Below are 12,611 nucleotides of genomic sequence, written 5' to 3' on the forward strand. Positions count from 1 at the left end.
CTGCAATCCGAGTAAAAGTGACACAACTTTAAGGTCTCCACAATCCACATATGTTCCAGTTATGTGCCCGGTAGTCAATGACCCTTAGGATGTTTTCCATAGACTCGTACGTCTCCTTCAATCCGACAGCATGAGCAATGGGGACAGAAGGCTTTTCATTCCCATTGTGGAGTAGGACAGCTTTCAAACTAGCTTTGCTTGAATCAATGAACAGTCTCCACTCAGTGCTAATGTGTTCATGTCCAAGCTCATACATGAGAGAATCAACATCAGTGCAAAAACACACACAGTCTTTGAATTTGAAGTAAGCGGTAGATTTGCATGTCGTCGACGAAAATGTGAAAGTTTTGTTCTTGGCTTTAACAAATTTAGTTCCTTTAGGCGAGACCCTAGAAGCTCAGCTCTTTCTTTGGAAAGAGATAAATCACGTACTAGGTCATTCAAAAATGCCTGATCCATGGGAATCATTTGGTCGTTTTCATCATAATCCGAAAAATCTGAAGTGGAATCTGCATCTGCCACGTCTACTTCGTGTGTTAAATCCATTTCAATAGTACCCGATGAAGGAGGGATTGGTACAGGAATTCCATTGCCAGCATCATGCTCTATACTGGTTTTAAAGCGGACTCACATGTCGGATAGGCTAGATGATTTTCGACTTATTTTTAGACGAAAATCCAGCAATATTTGTTGTGCAAAAATAACAATCCGACGTATGGTTTTTAGGTTCTCGCCAAATCATAGGTACCGCAAACGGCATGAATTTCTTCTTTCCATTAAGTCATTGAATTAGATTGGCATAGCAGATGGTACAGCAGCTGTGAGGTACCCAGTTCTTGCCTTGGTCACCAACTTTGCAACCAAAGTAATATTTGTAGCCAATCTAGACACGATTGGCAATGTTTCTTCGCTTAGACTTCGGCGTAAATTTTCCACAAATAAGCTTATAGCAGAAGTTATCTGGGTGGTTCGTGCATTGTCTTCTGCTCGTATTCATTGTAAACAAAAGCTTAAATTCACAATCAGTTACAAACTAGAAATTCTGCAAAACGCAGTGATGTTGTTGGTTTATCGATACAGCCTTACCATCCACTCCGCAAGTCCCTATAGCCATGGCCAAGTGCGCATAGTCATCGCCAAGAACACTCAAGAATGCATTAATTATCAAGTAGAACATTGCATTTACAAAATAATGTCTATATTAACCGTACACAAAATGCATTGACGACCAACAATTCGCTGAGGAAGAAAATTACGCAATACCTTATACTGTAGTAGGCTACCATATAATATAGTGCCAATCAATGCAAAATTCGAATTTGTGAATTTTTATATCTTTAAATCTTGACATGATAGACCAATTCTGTTTTCAGATTTGGAATTAGCATCCCAAAGTTAGTCTATGTAACATATTTTCATTTGAGGAATAATTTTGATGTTGAAAGTGAATTATTTGAGCTGTATTTCACTTTGGGCTATTCCAAAAAAGACACAGCGTATTTCAAAGTATCGTTTTGTATGATAATAATCAAAAGGTTTGTAGCCTGATGATTTTTATCATCTTTGACCCAATTTTTTTTTGTCGTAGGTATAGCAAACTAGTAGGCTACAATAAGTAGCCTACTTAAAATACCCTGATGCGGCTAGATGCAATCTTAACATTAGGCCTACTTAGTGAAAAGGGTTTATCGTACTTCACAGGAATGACCTGCCAAACACCACGTGCAATATTTCTGGACAGTGAATTGTATTCATAATTTACATTGTATTGCCCACTCAACCAACAAATTTACAACTTTTTAACGAAAAAACGTAAGCTCGGCCATCGGGTAGTCCTCATCATTAGCACAACCACATAGCCTACCTAGCCTACGTTTTGTGACCAGTCATAAGGCCTACTTTAGTTTCTTCCATAAAGTAAATGTAGGTCACAACAGTTTGACACGATCCCATAGTGACGTAGCTAAAAAGAAAAATTTAAGGGAGGGCAAAAACAACTGTTAGTGGGCAAACACTTTAATGATTTAAATATAGCTACTAGCTACATGCAGCCAAACATTTATAAAATGTCATTCAACATGTAGCCTAATACAATATCATTAAAACGTTGTAATAGTATCAAAAGCATATTTTTGGAAGGCAAGATAGGGATTCGACTGCTTTCCCAAGGTCCCTTTCCCGTGGCTATGTTCCTGCGGTTTGTTTTACCCTCTCCCCCCCTTATAAATACTATGCGTACGCCACTAATTTCAGGACATCTTGGTTCTGAATGTTTATCGTTTCAGGTATTTAATCAAAACTGTTTTTCATACAGTAGCGCTAATGGCTACAGAAGCATTAAATTTGCAAAGGGTAGGTTATTATTTGTAAAGTCCTCGACTGGAGTTAATCCATCAGACATAAATAAATTTGTCCTGAAAGAATATTTCACTGAGAAAAAGTTTTTCATTCAGCAATTTGAAATTGCTCGGAGGTCAATTTTTATGTCCACCTTTAAGCATGCTTTCTGTGTCTTTTCAAAGACCTTCATTCGAGGTCAAATGAGCTGCGAATAGGTATTAATTCAGAATAGACCTACTATTGTCATCAACTCGATAATTGCTTCAACTCGATAGGTTCGGGATATCTAGGCCTACTTACATTTTTTCACAGAAAGGATATCTTGAAATTAGTAGCCTATGTTCATTTTTTTTCCACTTCTCATACATAAACACAACGAAAACATAATACACAAACTGCAAACAATTTTGTTCCTTTTGAGAACAAAATTATAAAAAATTTGCGTCTTGAAGCAGAGCACAAAAAGGCACGACATTGTAGCTATTAAAATACATGTAAGGCTAGACTGTAAATAGAAAGATGGCTAACTTTTTTTAGTTTGTTCAGCGGAAAAGAAGCACGTTTCTCGAGTTCATAGAAAACTACTCGCTTTGTTTTGAAACTAAAAACAATTATTGTGATTTATCACACTACACAATTCAAGAGTTTTGCTAAACTTATTAGGAATAAAAACAACTGAATTGCTTTCAATTCCTCAAACTATTATTAGCCATTCACTTTCTTGCCAATATTTCAGCTTCGGGTCACATATTTACGCAGTTAACTGCAAAAGTACATTTTATGCAACACTCCAAGACATCAAAATTGGTTCAAATTATTTATCGTTTCAGGCATTCCATAAAAATGTCTTTCATTGCTAATGGCTAGAAATGCAGTGAATTTACAAATGTTAGGTTATTTGAAAAGTCTTCGACTGAAGTTTTTCAAAAGAAGAGAAATAAAGAAATACTTCTTCAAAAAAAAAAAATTCTTTGAAGATTATTTTTTCTTCAGTGAAAGCCAAAAGAATGATATAAACCTAAAGAATGATAATATAGTTTGATGGCTCGCTTTATTGAATGGCTGATGCAACAGGATAGTTGCTTTCTGTGGAGTACGTTAATTTGATAAACAAACAGAGCTGAGTAACGCCACAACATTTAACATTATAAAAAACAAAAACTAAGATAAAACAATCGTTTTCAGCTGCACAAATACTCCTTATAAAATTTATTTGATGACAGAGCCTTCTATCTTTTAACCATCTTCCTAATTTATCACGTGTTGTGCTTTGTTTGTGCAATTGTCTCGTTTTGTACTTCTGTCCATCTTGCGCAGGCCTAGTATGTTTGGACATTTCCCCTTTGAGCATGTTTTTTTCGTCTTTCAAATACTCGAACCGTGCTGCGTAGCCTATAATCCAGTTTTCATTTCATGTGAGCAAGATAAGCAGTTTTTTAATGGTTAGATCATACCATATTTTTGTTATACTTTAATATTTTTTTAGGCTTGATAAGGGCTACATGTGCAGCCAAAAACGTTAGCTCTATTTCATTTTTGTTTGTTATAATGTTAAATGTTGTGGTGTTGCTTAGCAATGTTTGTTTATGATTGAAAAAAGTAACTTCTCTACCCAAATTGTAAGTTAATTTGTTTTTGCAGAAAAAAACACTGTTTCTATTGCGCTTGAATACCGTTTTTGGTTGAATAGCTAAAATTAACAATTGTGTGCCTTCTCCTTTTCTTTTGGCTTTATTTCTACTTTTAGTGGGGTCGCCGGTGCAGATTGCAGTCCTCTCTCCACATCACTCTGTCAACAGCATCTTCTTCTTTCACTTCGATGTCCATATTTTCTGCCACAAAGTCCATATCTTCTGCTTCTCAGTCTTCTTTTAGGTCTTCCTCGCTTTCGTTTCCCTTCTTCCAATTGTCGCACACTTCTTCCGGCGTAATCTTCGTTTCCTTAACCACGTGACCCAAATTTTTAAAACGTGTCTCTTTCAGCTTATCTTTCAGCTCTCCGACTTGCATTCGCTTTCTAATTATTTCATTTTTTTTCCTCGGTTCTGTTTTGCCAACTCTAGAGACTTTCACATCATTTTCATTTTAGCCACTAGCATTTTTCCTTCCTGTGTTTTCGTCAGGGCTAACGCCTGCATCTCATACAATTGCTGGTTTTATCATCGTTTTATAGAGTTTCTACTTTTCTGGCACCTTTTTGTAACACATAACTCCTGTTTTTTTCTTTCATGGTCCCAATCCTGCCTGGCATTTCCTTATCAAATCTCTTTCAGTTGTTTTGTTCTCATGGACTGTCGGTGTAAAAGACACTCATGGACTGTCTGAGGTGTAAAGCTAACATTTTTTAACTCAATATTTAGTTGTTTCACAAAATAAGTTACAACAATAATGTTCACTTTTGCTTATGGGGAGATGTGATATGTGGGTTACTCGTTTCAAAATTTCGTACAAACGAAGTATTTTTTATTTTAAAACTGATCGATCTAATTAAGCGCAAATTATTTTGTTTGGAGCTGGTTTCAAAATCTGTTAAATTTTTATTAAGCAAGACATAAAAAATGCAAACCAACACAGAAATTCGACAAACTGCAGTATTAACACAAGAAAATTGAAATATTTTAGCCACATGATTTGCAATAATTCTATTCCAAAGCAACTACTCGAAGGAAAATGAATGGAAAACAAAATACTGTAGGAGCAGACCACCAAGAATTTGGGCTAATGATATGAAAGACATAGGCTACAAATATTTTTATATGTCCATGGTACAACAAAACGAATTCTCAACCAAAGTTTTGATATTAAAGTCTGGTCACGACTTAATTGCAAATCTGCAATCGGAAAATCTCACAACAGAGAAATTTGGTTCTTCCTCCGATCATAGCGATCTACATACACAAGCTTTGCCAACGTGCGGTCGTAAGACGTGACTGAAGATCGAGGTAGTTTTCATTGCATTACCCTTGAATAATCGTTTTTGATCTTAATTATCATTTTAATATGTAGTGGAATATTTATATAAAGCATTACTCATTAAAAATGAAATAAAATGATTTTTAATGAGTTTTGCGCACTATGCAAATAGCAGCACGTTTCTTATGTTGATTGGATTATTTACAATGAATGATGACTTTGCATTTAAATTTTATAATACATTCTTCGTAAAACACACATCACAACAGTGCTTTGCAAAACCCTGTTGTATTTTTGAAAAGAAACAAAATGGGATTAAGCCGTAGCGACAATCGGACAGGCAATTAGCAAGAAAAACATCAGTAGACATTACCATTACCAGTTTACACCAATCGTACTTTTGTTAATAATCGTACTTTTTTTAATAATCGTACACAAAAGTAGGCCTACACATTACCAGTTTACACCAATCGCAGCCAATGCATCGTGTGATTGAAGCTCTGCATTAAAAAATAACTTTGATCGCATAACAAAAAGAAACTCAATGGTGATAATGATGATGAAAAAAACATCTTTCACGTTGATTCGATCTCTAACAACAATGAATCTACATAATATTACAGAGTTCCTTGTGGAAGATTTGGTTCTTTTTTCGTTTGTCTGACCACGCCTTCCTTACGTGACAGAAGTCTCGTCTACTGCATAAAACGCGAGATGTTGAGCGCTTTTACGCAGTGAACAAGTTGTTTTGCGCAGAAAACAACCTAGCCATGGTTCGAATCCAGTGTTGGTCAATTTAGAAACAGTAAAAGCATAGTTTTTTGTGTTGTTTCTGTCGTGAGGTTAAGTTAGAGTTAGAACAATAATGTATAAATTCCGCTTAAATGATTCTGTACCATTCGATGTTAAACGAGGTAGTCTGTGGCCATGAAACATGAAGACCAATAAGCGTCAGTTAAAACTGTTACTTTATTGCAATTACTCTTAAAAAATATCTTAAGGCATTCTTCTGGTGAATTCAGACTGTCACCAAAAGATGTTGACCGCGATAACCAGCTTTATTTGCGATTTTTATTGCCAGTTAGCAAAACTGAATTTATTAAGAAGACTGAAATCAATAAAGACCACTTGTTTAGCAGCAAAATAGTAGCCTACTCCTCCAAAACATATTGACAGATTGAAGAAATTTGCAAAATGCAAAGCTTAACAACTTACAAAATTGCCGCCCACTTTGATTGACCAGGCAGATGATGCGTAATAAACAGCACTGTCCAGTCAGTAAATTTGTCAATCTCCTCATTGGCTTAACATCAACAGACGTTGAATTAATGTGAGAAGACTGAATGGGGTGGAAGTCAGCAAAGCTGATATGGTGGAGGTTAAGTCAACCTGACAAATAAAAGCAAACTGACGAAGCGGCAGAAATTATGCTGGTTATTATTTTCAAGACTTCGTGGCAGCCCAGTATGCAGTCACCAAAAAAATCTAAGAGAACATTTCATGATTTATGAGATGATTTTATTAGATTTTATGACATTTAAACATTTAATGAGCTACCCTATTTTATAATTAAATGCCTGGTGAACGGCCTCGTTCTGTGTTTTGTTTTACGCGTTTCTGTTGGTTTGCTCAAGATAACTTAAAATTTTGTTTGATTTGTCAGATTTACTTTGATAAAAGCGAGATTTATATGACGCACAGGTGTGTTTTGTGGTCTCAACTACAGTGGCAAGTTATATTTTGTTTTATTGATTAACGGTTAACAAAACAATTAAAAATGTCTTTTCCACAAAATCAAGAAGAAAACATGATAATTTCAACTGAGGCAACAGAACGCGAACGACCCTTGCCAGAAAATTATGGTAAGTTTATTTTGAACGATTTGTTCAAGGGGCTGTTCAAATATTGTTTGACGCCCTTTGGTGTGTGTTAAAATTTTTGTATTACCATTGTATGGTTGACTGCATAACCAAATGTTGAGAATCCTCCTTAAGACGTTCGAAAGGGCGCCGGTTTGACACCGCGCATGAGCACGCGCCTGTGCCGTAATGCTTGAAGGTGGACACAAAAACTGGCTTTCTTGCTTTTCCTTTACTTAAAATATAAGTTTTCAACCTACATTACTTGTGTTAAACGTTTTATTACGTTGTAAAAACCAGGATGTTTTTTACAGAACAACCCCAGATCAACAGATTGAATGTTGTCCATCACCATATAGATCAAGTGGTCCAGGTTGACAACCGGCAAAATATAACCAAGATTATACTTCAACCCAAGAAAACTAATGTTCGATCTGGAGATCAAAAAGGTGTATAAAATGTTTATGTCCGTATCAAAGATGCATAGCTTTTTCACAATAATGACAAAATGGACTAACCTGATAAACTTAAATACCCTGGCATTTTTATGTTGTATCGTAGTTTTGGTGTTTTATTGTTAAATGAAGAATATCGTTATTTAAACATTCAAACAAAAAGTGCAGAGTTGAAATAGGATGTCATCACAACAATAACCACAATTACGTGGCGTTGTTTGATCATAATGTGCAAATAAAACTTGTCATCATTCCAAACAGTGGTTTCCAAGATTTTTTGCAAGACTTTAATGTTTTAAACTGTTTGAACTTTGTAGGTCCAGTGGCTATTAAAAAGTCATAATTTTGCTTGTTTGATGACTTTTCACAAACATTTAAGCCAGTGTTTCCCAATTTTCTTTTTAAATAGCGCTCCCCTGGACAACGAACAGAGTATCAAAAACCCCCTTCGAAAAAAATAGTAAAACCAAAGTTATTTTCCATTCATCAGAACTTAAAGTCCAACTGTAATGAGACAGATGAGGTTAGTGCAATGTCATCAGCTTCTTGATATCGGGTTTCAGTTTGGATAGGAACAGTGGCGTACGCAGGATTTTCTCAAGGGGGGGGGGGGTTGACGACCGGCGGGCGAAGCCCGACGGCGTTTTCGCTTAAGACGACACCCAGCGGCGGGGGGTCTGGGGGAGCCTCCCCCAGAAAATTTTGAAAAATTACTTTGAATTTGGTGCATTCTGAGAGCATTTTCAACAAAAATGTGGGTATCAATATTCCTGTAAAATGGTGCTGTCCGGTGGCATAGCAAAAGCATAAGATCATGTTTTCTTCGGCATTTTTCGGAAATAAAGCTCAGTCTCTATGTTTTCTTGTTGTTAATTCCTGGCTGAGATGTTTGAATATTTGGTATTGGCAAAACTCGCTCTTTTAATGGAGTTTTGTTTAAAATTAGGCAAGTTTTTTTTAGACTGAAACCATCATTCCCAAGCATAAAAAAACTGAAAGCATCATTTTCAATATCGTGACGTCACACGTGTGCCAAAGTGGGGTTGTAACCCCCAAGGCCCAACCCCCCCCTCTTTGGCTATGCCACTGGCCATCGATATCCCAGACGTCTTTATGATATCCCAGTATGGTTTTAGTTTAGACTTTATCCATTTCTCTCTCACTAATCACTATAATAGGCTTACAGAACACTATGCTACATTGGCATACCTGGGGTGGGGTAGGTGGATTGGGCCATGTATTTCATATTGGCTTAGTCTATAAAACAACATTGTTACAGTAATTGCTTTGACAGAGCAATGCAAAACATATTAAATGCTTTAATCTACGTCGTTAACTACTAAAACATTTTTAGGTGGGGGGGCATGGCCCAATGCCCCCCCCCCCCCTACGTACGCCACTGGATAGGAACAATCTTAAGTCTCCCCGTCCAACTATGTCAAGACAGTTTCTTTTGTTATTCAGAAGCGTTGTCACGGGCACTGAAAGCACGCTCCACCAAGTATGAGCTGGGAAAGGTAATGATAAAAACTTTGACCCGATTCCACACGTGAGGGTATTTCTCTTTGATTTGGTTCTGTAGCCAGAACGATTGATACGAGACATTGAACTTCGGTTTGAGTGCAAAATCGCTTTGCAATGTTATCAGTTCCTTCTCAAGATTTCCAAGTTGTCTCACTGGAATACATCCTGAAATCGAACTCTGTCTTTGTGTAGGCCTACTTCTTGGAGATAATTGCTGCCTACGTCTCTACATCAACATCAGATATGCCTTTGTCACTGTATCAAGTTGATGCAAGCTTGAGAATTGGAAAAGTTCTCGTCTAGCTAAATTTCGCTAATACAACACGAGCTTATTTGGTTACCCTGAAGGGATAAATTCAATTAATTCAATTTTAAAAATATGTCTGACAAGTAGGCGATATCATTTCTCACAACCAGGACGTCTTTCGCAAGGCCAGGATCACACTCACAACTCTGTAGAAATTCCATAGCAGTTTCAAACAGCGAATAAAATCGTGCAAGGCAATTGCCCTTGGAAAGCCATCATACTTCAGTGTGGAGTAGTATGCGCTCAAAAGCTTCATCATTCTCATTGCACAATCGTTTGAATAAACGTGTATTCAGAGCGTGCTCTATAATTTCATTCACTGCTTTGATGACAGTCTTCAAAGATAGTTTAAGACGAACGCTCGATCAAAATACTCACAGAATGTAAGATCAGATTTGCGTAATCGCAGTGGTTCAAAGTAAGTCATGCGTTACGACCTCAACAAACTTGTAAGGCCCTGCGAAGCGACGTTGCCAACATAATTGCAACAATATCTGCCACAGAGCTCTTATAGTCACCGTCTTCTTTTGTATTTCTTTGAAGCGAAACATGACAAAAAATGCTTTGCAATCTTTTTCTTGTAACTGCCCCGATTTACTCTCAGCGCCTGTCAATCGCCCACTTTATGGCCAGTGCCCTCTTCATGGTCGCAAACGCCCCCAGGGGGGGCGCTGGTGCCCACTTTGGAAACCACTGATTTAAGCTAACATAGTGTAAAGGTCAGTAGCGCACCCAGAAAAAAAAATTAGGTGGGGGCTAATTCAGAAATGTCGGCCGAGTGATTTGACAGTGACAATTGGCCATGCCACAATGATGACGGTGACAATAGGCCATGCCACCTCTTTGATTAATAGTTATTTAAAGGCACTCACGGCCCACAAACCACCGGTTGCCGGTACATAAAGATTCGTTCTCTCAATCAGATTAAAAGTTGGCCTAGTGAACCCCATGCTAATAGCACCATCAGCATCCTCATCCCTACGTCCTCTCTCGCAACCTTCTATAGATCTCGACTTTTTCGTCATGTATGACAAAATTGAATTAGCTTTCTGTTTGCCAACACAAATAAATGCGAAAACAACAACTAGCACGAAAACAGTTTGAAACAAAACACTAATTTTGTAAACAGTAAATTTGATGTGGACGTATTTTCTAAGTTACTAACAAAACATTCAAAATTAGTTCGTATTTTCAAATAAAGTCCCAGACGCCTTCGTCTCTCTGCTGAAATGTTCTATACCAGGGATGTCCAACCTGCGGCTCGCCTGAGATTTTTGTGCGGTCCGGTATTCATTTTCACTCTAAGTAGTATTTTGAACTTTGAATCTTAGCCTAATTAAAATGTAGCCTACCAGTCAGTCTTTATGGGCGTAGTAATAGAATAGTAATAGTAATAGTATTGTCGGCAGCAGTGGCCGAGTTGTTAGCACGTTGGGCTCGCAGTCGAGAGCCTGCATGTTCGACTCCAGCCACCGCACTTGTTGTTGTTTCTCTGGGCAAGAAACTTTACGATTAATGCCTCTACCCAGTGATCGATTTCGAGTAATGGGTAGTACCACATTTAAGTTATAATTAGAGTAGACAACCGGAAACAGACATTGCCGTCGGCTGCAGCGTGGGTCAGGTGTACGTCGGAAGGCGTACACCAGTGACGATCGGTGAGGGAAAGCAAGGAAAGCAGTGCTTACCTGAGCGAAAACTATGCAAAATATAATAACTGAATTCTAGGTTTAACTTATTATTTTTATCACGTCTATTTTAACTTGAAAATTACTGTGTTCGTGACTAGAATTACTCGTAACGCTTGTGAGTAGTCTAAGTCCTCACCAAACCGCATGTCTTGCCTATAAATGCCAATTAACGCAAACGCTCCTGTCAGAAACAACCACTGAGGCTCTCCACGTTCAAAAACGTCAAAAAACGCCTTCGTTTTATCTAATCCTCACTCGTTTTGCAAAACGTCACCAGCTGCTTAGCAAATCAGATGTTTTATGGTTAGAGTTGCTTTTCTAGTGATGTCAATGCGTACAATCGCTAGACTATCTCGTCATACGCACAGAATGGTCTCTCGTCACGGTACACAGCACAGCATCATAAAGGCGAAAAGATTGTTGCTGTTTTTGGATGTCTCCTCGCCATGTACTTTAGCCTACTAGCTTTCATAGTCATGCCTTTGCCCTTTTTACAGCGTTGATATAACGTTACTTCGCCAATGAACGTTCAGGTGCGGATGCAATATTTAGTTCCTTAAGCTTCTATATAGTAGGGTCAATATGCTGACCAACCCGAAAAAAATTGCAAGAAAACGTTTTTTGGTGTTTTCTAAGAGATTTCGGTTCAGAGAATAACATATCAAAAGTTTTCCAAAATTCGAGCGTCACAAAGGATCGAAATATTACGTAATTCAAGATGGCCGCCATTTTACCGAAATACTCGTATATATACGAAATTCAAAAGAAACATTGATTCTTAACCTATAACAATGGCAAATTTAACCTTAAACTGCATTACCTCAGAAATCTTAACGGTTATCACAATACTCTAACGTTCACTTTTGACGCCATCTATTACATCATCATGACGTTTTCACCTATTTACACGAATATTTACAATTTTAAAGTAGCCTATGTGGAGATATTGTAATAAAATACCGTGTGCGAAAGATACTCACAGTAAACTTAATCAGTTTGCCTCATCTCCGATGACATCAATATGCTAATATCGTCATTTATACGTATATATATTCATACTTTTCTATCACTAAATACGTTCAAAGTAGACTTTGATATACCAGAAGTCACAAAACTGTCTTATCAGGTGTGAGTTATAAATCAGTCATCAATATTTTCTAGAATGGGTGCATTGTTAATGTTTGCACAGTTCCGTCCTGGCAAGGACCACATGCCCTTGTACACTCAAGTCAATACTTCTTACAACCGCACCTGAGTGTATTGCACCCAGTTGAACAATTACAGTGAACCATTTTTAGTAGAATTCAGGAGCAGGGTTTTTGTCCGTCATCACTGGTACAGTAGAATTCGCCTATATAGTGACTTTGGCTATAGTGACACTTCGCCTATAGTGACACCTGTTGCAAAGTCCCGTTTGCATACGCAACAGTTGAGTAGAATTCGGCTATAGTGACACTTCGGTTATGGTGACACTTTTTCCGCGGTCCCTTCAGGTGTCACTATAGGCGAATTCTACTGTAAT

This window comes from Aplidium turbinatum, chromosome 18 (assembly GCF_918807975.1).
Source record: "Aplidium turbinatum chromosome 18, kaAplTurb1.1, whole genome shotgun sequence".
Lineage (NCBI taxonomy): Eukaryota > Metazoa > Chordata > Ascidiacea > Aplousobranchia > Polyclinidae > Aplidium > Aplidium turbinatum.